Source organism: Talpa europaea, assembly GCF_964194135.1.
Source record: "Talpa europaea genome assembly, chromosome: 16".
Lineage (NCBI taxonomy): Eukaryota > Metazoa > Chordata > Mammalia > Eulipotyphla > Talpidae > Talpa > Talpa europaea.
The window spans coordinates 46,009,971-46,019,368 of NC_140084.1; positions in this window are offsets into that span (position 1 = coordinate 46,009,971).

Consider the following 9,398-nt stretch of genomic DNA (forward strand, 5'->3'; position numbering starts at 1 on the left):
CTGAGGATAGCTAAATAGGTTGTGTTGTAACCCCTTGCACCACCAGGGAGCCTCAGTTTGCAGATCTTTGCAGAGAAGTGTGGGGCCAGCCTAGTTCAAGTTCACTTCAGCTGTACATACATGAGTGGTTCTCAAGTAGTTGGTTGTTCTAAACCTTTAGAAGTTACTGAGCATCTCAAGGAATTCTTGTTTGTGTGGATTCTATCACTATTAAGCTTTCCAATGAACACGGACAGATTTCACAAATATTAATTCATTTGAAACATAGCCACAATATATCTATTGCAGTATCAGGTGACTATTTTATTGTATATACATAGCATAAATACTTTTTTTAGATTGATTTATTTTATACAAGAACTGGGGCACAGGTCAGAAGCGAGGGAGGGTGAGAGAATTCACCAGAGCTAGAGTGGGGAGCAGAGGAGCAGAGCAATGAAGACACTGCTGAGGGGAGCAGCAGGCGAGGCAGGACAGGTCTGCTGCGCCATGTGGTGTTCTCCCTGGCCAGCGGGGAATCGAACTGGTGCTGCAGAAGCCGCTTACAGCTTTGCAGCATGGGGCTCAACCGCTGCACCACCGGGGAGCCCCAGCATAAATCTTTTTTTTAAGATTTATTTATTTATGCATACAAGAGCTGGGGTACAGGCCAGAGATGCGGGGTGGGGGGGAGGGGGTGAAAGGATTCACCAGAGACAGAGTGGGGAACAGAACAAGCAGACTGACTGAAATACACTGCTGAGGGGAGCAGCGGGCAAGACAGGAGAGGTCTGCTGCACCATGTAGGTAGCTCCCTGGCCAGCTGGGGATCAAACTCGTGCTGCAGAGGCTGTGGATTGCTTCATAGTGCTGTGCTTAATCCCTTGCACCACCAGGGAGGCCCATGGCATAAACATTTTAATTTTTTTAATAATAAAGATTTATTGGGCCTCCCTGGTGGCACAAGGGGTTAAGACGCAACCTATGAAGCTATCTGCAGCCACTGCAGCACAAGTTTGATCTCGGGCCAGGGAGCTACCCACATGGCGCAGCAGACCTCTCTTGACTCACCCACTTCTCCCCTCAGCAGTGTATTTCAGTCAGTCAGTCTGTTCTGTTCCCCACTCTGTCTCTGGTGAATCCTCTCACCACCCACGCCTCTGGCCTGTACCCCAGTTTTTCTATGCATAAATAATTTTAAAAATCTAAAAAAAATTTATTTATATACATACAAGAACTGGGTACAGGCCAGAGTTGTGGGGGTGAGAGGATTCACCAGAGACAGAGTGGGGAACAGAACAGGCAGACTGACTGAAATACACTGCTGAGGGGAGCAGCGGGCAAGCCAGGAGAAGTCTGCTGTGCCATGTGGGTAGCTCCCTGGCTGGGGTTCAAACTCATGCTGCAGTGGCTGCACTGACTTTCATAGATTGTGTCTTATCCCCTTGTGCCACCAGGGAGGCCCCATTTCAATGATTTTTTGGGTACAATTCAGAGACATTAAGTACATTCACATTGTTGTGAATTTATATCTGTCTCCAGAACAATTATATCTACCCAAACTGAGACTGTTTCATTAAACACTAACTCCCATGCCCCCTTCTCTCAGTGCTTGGTAACTTCTTCCCCACCCCCAACTCCCTTTATTTATTTATTTTTTTTGTGTGCTTGGTTACTTCTTTTGTGTTTTCTGTCTCTATGAATTCGCCTATTCTGTGTACCTTGTGTAAGCGGAATCACATAATATTTGTCCTTCTGTGTCAGTCTCATTTCACTTAGCCTGGTGATTTCAAGGTTCATGCACCTTGTAGCATTTGTCAGAGAGGTAAAGTAACTTGACCCAGTCACACAGTGGAAGCTCAGCAGAGCTGGGATTGCATGGAGGCTGTCAGACTCCTGAGGCAGAAGCAGTGAACCATGGCCGCAGAAATCTTTTCTGGAGGCTCCTGACTAATCTCCCATCCTGTCTTTTCCAACTCTGTGACCTATAATGTGTGGACCCTAAACATCTGCCTGACTGGGTCAGAGCAATGATCCTCAGCCCTGGCTACTCTTGGGAGTTGGGAGTTACCTGGAGAGTGATTCCAAGTCCTGCACCCGAGCTTCTAATGTGAGGTCCTTCAGTGGGTGTTGGAAGCACCTCCAAATGGTGTCAAGTCTTGGTGGGCAGGGGTGGGTGGGCAACAGCCGGTTGGGGGGCGGGCGGCCAGAACTGCAGCTGCCCTCCAGGTAATGGCTAGGTGAGCGTGTGCCCTGGGACACTGGCTGAGCCCCCAGGCTCACTTAGCTTTCTTCTCTCGTGGTGACACAAGCCATCAGGCCAGCCTTGCCTTCACCCACTTGTGCTGCTCGCTTCCGCCAGGCCTGAAACGGAGCACATTTCACTTCTTTCCCCCACAACCTGCTGTCCTGAGGCCTCCAGACTCATCAGGATTCTTGGTTGCCAGCGAGGGAAGCCCAGCCCAACTATATCAGCAGGAAGGGACTGTGTGTCCCTATGGGAGGAGGTCTGGCTTAGGAACGACTTAAAGATGTCTCCAGCTGCTGTGGATGGGAGGGCTTCCAGGTAATGGAAAAAAAAAAACACCACAGCTCTGGGCAGCCATCCTGGCCCCTTCCAACTGGAGTGGACTAGGACTTCTCCCTCAGCTCCAGGCTGCAAAGTCCCAGGAAAGGATTCTGATTTGTCCAACTCAGGTCACGTGCTCACTCCTGAGTTGGTGTGACCAGGAACGGAGAACCCCAGACTGGTTCAGCTTAGAGCCTGTGCTTGTTCCTCCATCACCAGGACCTAAGGGGAGGGTTGCTGGGCAGACAGACTGACAGGCAAGGCCCCCCTCCCCTGCCTCTGCACAAAGGACCTTGACACTAGGGATTTTGACTATTATGGGGGGGGGGTGTCTCCCATCCAAGTACTAACCAGGCCCGACCCTGCTTAGCTTCCGAGATCAGACGAGATCGGGCGCGTTCAGGGTGGTATGGCCGTAGACATTTTGACTATTATGTTTTGTGACCCTTGAGCACTGCTCCGCCCATCCTGCCTCCCCGCCCCCCTCCGCCCCCACACAATGCTCCGTGCATTGTCGAACTTAGGCCCCTCACTCCAGGGTGCTGGTTTTTATTCCAGATGAAGAGCATGAGCGTGGACCTTCCTCTTCATTGAGTCCCCACCACCAGCCAGCCTGGAGAGCCCAGTTCCTTCATCAGGACCTCCCAGTCAGTTCAGGGCTTCCTAGCTCCTCACTGCACCAAAGAGCATAAGGCTTCCGGTGACACGCATGACATTCACATCTGTCTCCAGCAAACCCAGAGGGTCCCAGAGCAGGAGCACAGCTTCAGAGCCTGGCTCCGCTTTCGGAGCTCCCTCTGCAGCAGGCAGGTGAGTGGACACATGGCACAGGGGCTGCTATTAGGTGACCTGGGCTGGGTTTAAGGCTCTGCTGCTGCTGTTGTGTGTTCATCAATTGTGTCTTCACAGCATGTCCAGTGTCAGAAGTGTCATCGCCACCTCCACCGCCACCTTGCACTTGCAGGATTTCCTATTTCCTCCTGAGCGCAGGAAATGGTCTTCTGACCCCCTCCCAACATTCATCACTTCTCCCCTCCTCCCAACAGACAAACAAAAAGGCTGTTCCCAGCACAGCCGCCTCAGTTCATTATTTAAAACCTCATTGAGTCACCAACCTTTCCTGCTGACAGCTCCCTCAGTCACCCCAAAGGTCCTCAAAAGCTGGACACCATGTCATCTGACTCTCCTATCACCCTCTCATCTCTCACCTCCAAGCACACAACCTGCTCCAGCTGCTCAGACACTCCAGGCACATCCTTGCCCTCAGGTTTAGCGTCTGCTGTTGCCTGGAATGTTCTTCTGGCTTATGCTTTGTCAGTTCCCTTCTCATCCAGTAAATTGCAGTTTATCTAAAGTACCCCATGATATTATTTCCTGGGCTTCCATTTTTTGTGCCTGTTGGGAACTGCCACACACACTTTCTTTCCCACAATCACATGACCGACTTAACAGTCTGTAGAGTTACAAGCAAAGTTAGGTACCTAATATGCCTTTCTCAGCTACCCTTGTGATAATCAATCTCATCTACCTCCTGGGACCTTCACCTTACCTGCTCCTTAGGTAACATTGTCTCCCTTCACCCAATGCTCATCATGCTCTTTGTCATTTGAATTGACCAAGTTTGCCTGGGAACCCCAAAGCACTTCCAACAGTGGACCCTTATGATGGTCCTGGGCGCTAGGTCCTTCCACACTATCTCTGACTGCACCCCGCATTGACCCCTTGATGGCCTCTGGAGTGTAGGTACCCGGTGTAGCTCTTCTAAAAGCTGTGTTGTCTTTTGTTGAGCTGCAGCTCCCCCTCTACCCGCCAGCCACGGACATAAACCAGATGTTAATTTTGCAGTCACAAATTGCCATACTGGTTTACGTAGTTTAATGAAAAGCAGACAGTGTGAATTTCACCAACCAGACTTTAGTTGACAGCAGAAAAAGATGCGGGTTCTAGAACCCATTACCACTAGCAAAACTGAAACAATTAGGTCACATTTAATATGGAAGTTCATCGCAATTCTAACTGTCGCTGTCACGCACATTCTCTTTCCGTGGGTGAAATCAGGATTTAATAATGAACCAGGTTGAGGCGCTCATCCGTCAGCTCAGATCCACAGAGCGCTAGGTTGACCGGCTCACAGTAAACAAAACTTCCCCTTTCGCGCCGGCGGGAACCGGCGCAGAGGCTCGTGGGAAATGTAGTCGGTGCGGCGTAGGGGTTCCCGCAAGGGGTTCTGGGAAGACTGCGGCCAGATTCCTTCTGCGCAGGTGCAGCCCGGCCTTTGCGGTTTCCCCCCGGAAGTTGTGGAGTCCGCGGCTCTTCCGCCGTAAATCAGGGCTCCTCTTGCGGAGTCGGGGTTAAGGTGGGTGCGGGGTGAAGGAGGCTCCCTCCCCCCGCGCTGGACCACACCGCGGAGGGAGCGGAAAGCTGCGTGAGGAGACCCGAGAGTAGCCTGTGCACTGGGCGCGGGAGGGCGGGAGCGCAGAAAAAGGCGGTGACGGGTAGGGGGACCTGAGTGCACCTGGGGCTTTCGCGGGAGAGCCCACGACGCGGGTTCAAAGGGCGGCAAGGGAGAGGAAAGCCCGGTGCGTGTCGGGATGCTGGAGCTGGGAGCAGGTGGGAGCCAGGGATCTGGGTGGGTCAGATGGATGATCGGAATATTGAGGCCACAGTACCTGGCAGAGGGCGGTCCAGTGCGCGTTCTGCTTTTGATGTCTGGACAGTCAGCCGCCACCGTCTGCTCCACGCACTGGGGGTAGGAGCGATGGACCGAGGGGTCCCGCTCCCAAGTCTGGGAATGGGCTCTGGAGACCCTCTGGTCAAGGATGAAAAGAGGGGCCTCCCTGGTGCCCTTAGGGGTTAAGTCTCAGCCATCCCCAGAGAGCTGACCTTCGCCCGCTGCTCCCCTCAGCAGTATATTTCTGTCAGTCCGCCTGTTCTGCACCCCACTGTCTCTGGTGACACCTCTCATCCCCTTTCCGACCCGACCTACACTCCAGTGCTACACACACACACACACACACACACACACACACACACTTTCTCTCTCTCTCGCTCTCTCTCTCTCTCTCTCTCTCTCATCCCTCAGACACTGAGGAAGGCAAGGAGAATGGACTTGGCTAACTAATTTATTGTTGCCAGGTGTGGGCTCCCATCAGCTGTAGCTCAGTGGCCAGTCCAGGGCCCTCGCTGCCTCTACAGCCTCTACGGTGAGCAGCTCTTGGAGTCTCGTGCTGCTAGGCAACTTTGAATTCAGCTGGTCTCAAGTTGTGTGTCTCCATTTTCTCCATAAGTTCTAAAAGACAGCGATGGTCAAATACCCACTAAATTCTCAAACAAAAAAAGCAGTGCACCAAGGAAATTTTTTTGCAGTAAGTGTTTCCAGGTAAGAGTCCACTGGATTTTTTTTCTTAAAAACTTTTAAAAATTTATTTATGCATACAAGAACTGGGGTTTAGCCCAGAGATGCGAGGGGGTGAGACAGAGTGGAGAGCAGACAGGCAGACAGACTGAAATATATTGCTGAGAGGAGCAGCGGGCGAGACAGGAGAGGTCTGCTGCGCCATGTGGGTCACCTCCTTGGCCGGGGATTGAACTCGTGCTGCAGTGGCTGGTGATAGCTGGATAGCACTGCAACTTAACCCCTGCACCAACCAGGAAGATGTCCCCGTGCATTTAACACCTCAGCAGGTCACCTCCCTCTCCAGCTGAGGACCCTCCCAGGGTAACCATACACTTGGTGGCCCCAGGGCCCTACAGGCCAGGCCCCACATCATCTGATTCTCCTCTCTCCCTTCCCTCCAGCACACCTGTCCTCAGGCTCGGGACCTACCATTCCTCACCCAGGATGCTCTTCAAAGAGGCTTCATCACAGCCCACCTCCTTAGAGTCTCCGCCAAGCTGCCCCTTCTCAGTGAATAAGCGCACTCAACATGTGGTTCATCCCTATGCCGACTAGCTTTTCTCCTAAACAACAGCCACATGTGTTGATTCCTGTGTTTACCATCCGTTCTCCCTTCCCTAGAATGAAAACTACACAGGGTGGGTTTTCCTTGAAGCAGGAAGACCCAGGACCCTCCTTGCTCGACTGCCTGTAGCCCGCGGGGCCCAGTGGGCGTTTTGGTCAGTGTGGCAGGTGGCCTTTTTCACTGGGGTCTGCTGGGTTGTCGGAAAAGTCTTGGCGCATTTTTGAACAGGTGTCACTTGCACTAGTTCATTTTTGGAAGTACTAGAGTCATTCTCGTCCATGTTATTGCTAGTCATTTGACTGTTGACAGTTCTAGCTTCATTCTAAAATAAAAAAAAAAAATTGAGCAATTTGGTTGTTTTGGAGATTTAACACCGAGTTGAAGATGGAGGACCAAACTCTGCATTTTCGCCATATTTTACTGTTTTACTTCCGTAAAGGGAAGAACGCGCGTCAAGCTTGTGAAAAGTTGCGTAAAGTGTATGGTTACAGTGCTCTGCAGGAACGTCAGTGCCAGCGATGGTTCACGAAATTCCGTGCTGGTGATTTTGATCTCAGTGATGCTCCTCGATCAGGGAGGCCCGCTGAGGTTGATGACGACAAAATAAAGGCATTGATCGAGTCAAACCCACGTTACACGACACGAGAGATTGCAGAAACATTGAACATCCATCGTTCAAGCGTTCATGACCACTTGAAAAAGCTGGGGTACGTAAGCAAGCTCGATATTTGGGTTCCTCATGAACTCAAAGAAGTTCACTTGACGGCACGTATAAACATCTGCCATATGCTCATTAAACGTGAGGAAAACGATCCTTTTTTGAAGCGACTGATAACTGGTGATGAGAAGTGGATTGTTTACAGCGCTATGGTGCACAAACCGTCTTGTTCCCAACGTGATGGTTCCCCACAAACGACATCGAAAGCAGACGTCCATCAGAGGAAGCTCATGCTCTCAGTGTGGTGGGATTCTAAAGGTGTTGTGTTTTTTGAGCTCCTCCCAAGGGACCAAACAATCAATTCAAATGTGTACTGTCGGCAGTTGGACAGTTTGAATGAATCCATTATCCAGAAACGCCCAGAGCTAGTTAATCATAAAGGAGTCGTGTTCCATCACGGCAACACGGGACCACATACGAGTTTGATCACCTGTCAGAAGTTACTGGAGCTTGGGTGGGATGTGTTGCCACATCCTCCATACTCGCCTGACCTTGCTCCGTCAGACTTCCACTTGTTTCGCTCCCTTCAGAACTCCTTGCGTGGTGTAACGTTCAGTTCGGATGAGGCTGTAAATCAGCACCTTGTTCAGTTTTTTGCCGATAAAGACAAGTCCTTCTATGAACAAGGAATGATGAAGCTCACTGAAAGATGGCAAAAGGTTATTGAACTAAATGGGCAATATGTCATGGATTGATCTTTGTCCTTTATATAAATAAATGACTCTTGAAAAACAGAAAAAAAAGTTTTTCGACAACCCAATAGTTTTCCTAGTTTCTCAGCTGACACTTCTGTCTGGAGTAAATGGTTAGATGACTGGATTCAGAATTGTGGGGTCTGTGTAGGGAAGAGGTTGTGTGTGGGGGACTTGGGGTTCATTTGGTCTGGTTCCCTTTCTCTGTTGTAGGAGTTTTGATGGGCCAGGAGACCACATAAAATCTGATTGTCTTTATGTTAAATTGTTTGCATTAAGAGAACAGATGTCACCAAACAGATTAAGACAATGTGTGAACACCAGGAGCAGTTTTTGTGGGCATCAGTGGGAAAGAGCATTGGAGGCACCCAGAGGCTGGGGGTGGGGGTTGGGGGACAGAAGCCCTAAATCAGCTCCTCCACCCCACCCAGTTCCCTGTCTGGGGCAGAGGCCAGGTCTGATCCCATCAGGGCTTCTCCCTTCACTGGCCAGATCAGGGAGATTAGTTTGGGAGTGCTCCCCTCTACAAGGCTAGTGTTCACAACCCCAAAACAGAAAAAGCAGATAAATGGGAGCAAAGGACTCTGTAGCTGGGTGTGTTAATTTCCATCTTTTTTTATTAAATCCTGTGTCAAGAGCCTTCCACCCAGCTCTCTCTTTTCTATGCAGGCACGGTTTCCACTTTGGAAACTCAAGTTACCAAAAATAAAACTTTACTTTGTGAATGTTTACGACAAGCTGACGAACACAGCCACCTCCTCACATAGAGCCGGTTTATTTGCTTTGTGGGGGGAACACTAAGGGCTACACTCAGGTGCAATGTCTGCTGTAGTTAGCTGAAGTCCCCTTACTGCACTTTGGGTCCCCACACCTGAGTCACCCTGAGTCACTCATCTTTCCTCTGCCTGACCCCACCTCCTGCCTCACAGCCAGCACCTGGGGAGGCATTTCTGCTCCACTTTCATGCAGTTCACCCTGTGGGGCTGACGGGTAATGATACGGTGTTTGCATCTCAGTGTTGGCCTGTTCCACTGAACAGGATTTCAGGTGCTGCCTCTTCTCAACTGGAAGGGCGTCCATTTTCTTAAAGGCCGAATAATATACCTATAGAGCTCACATTTTCTTCATTTTTCCCAGATTACCTGGGAAAAACAGTAATATGCCACTTCATCCTTCAAGAAGCATTCAAAAACATAAGCCACACCAAAAAACCTGGTAATAATTTTAGCAGAATGTAGGGAAATTGAAATTATATTACTAATGGTAATGTAACAAATATGTCGGTTAGGGTAACTGTTGGCTTATAAACTTGAACACTTACCTACCCTTTTTTTAAAGATTTATTTATTTATACAAGCACTGGGTACAGTCAGAAGCGCGGGAGGGTGAGAGAATTCACTAGAGCCAGAGCGGGGAGCAGAACAGGCAGAAGGACCGAGGTACACTGTTGAGGGGAGCAGCTGGCGCGGCAGGAGAGG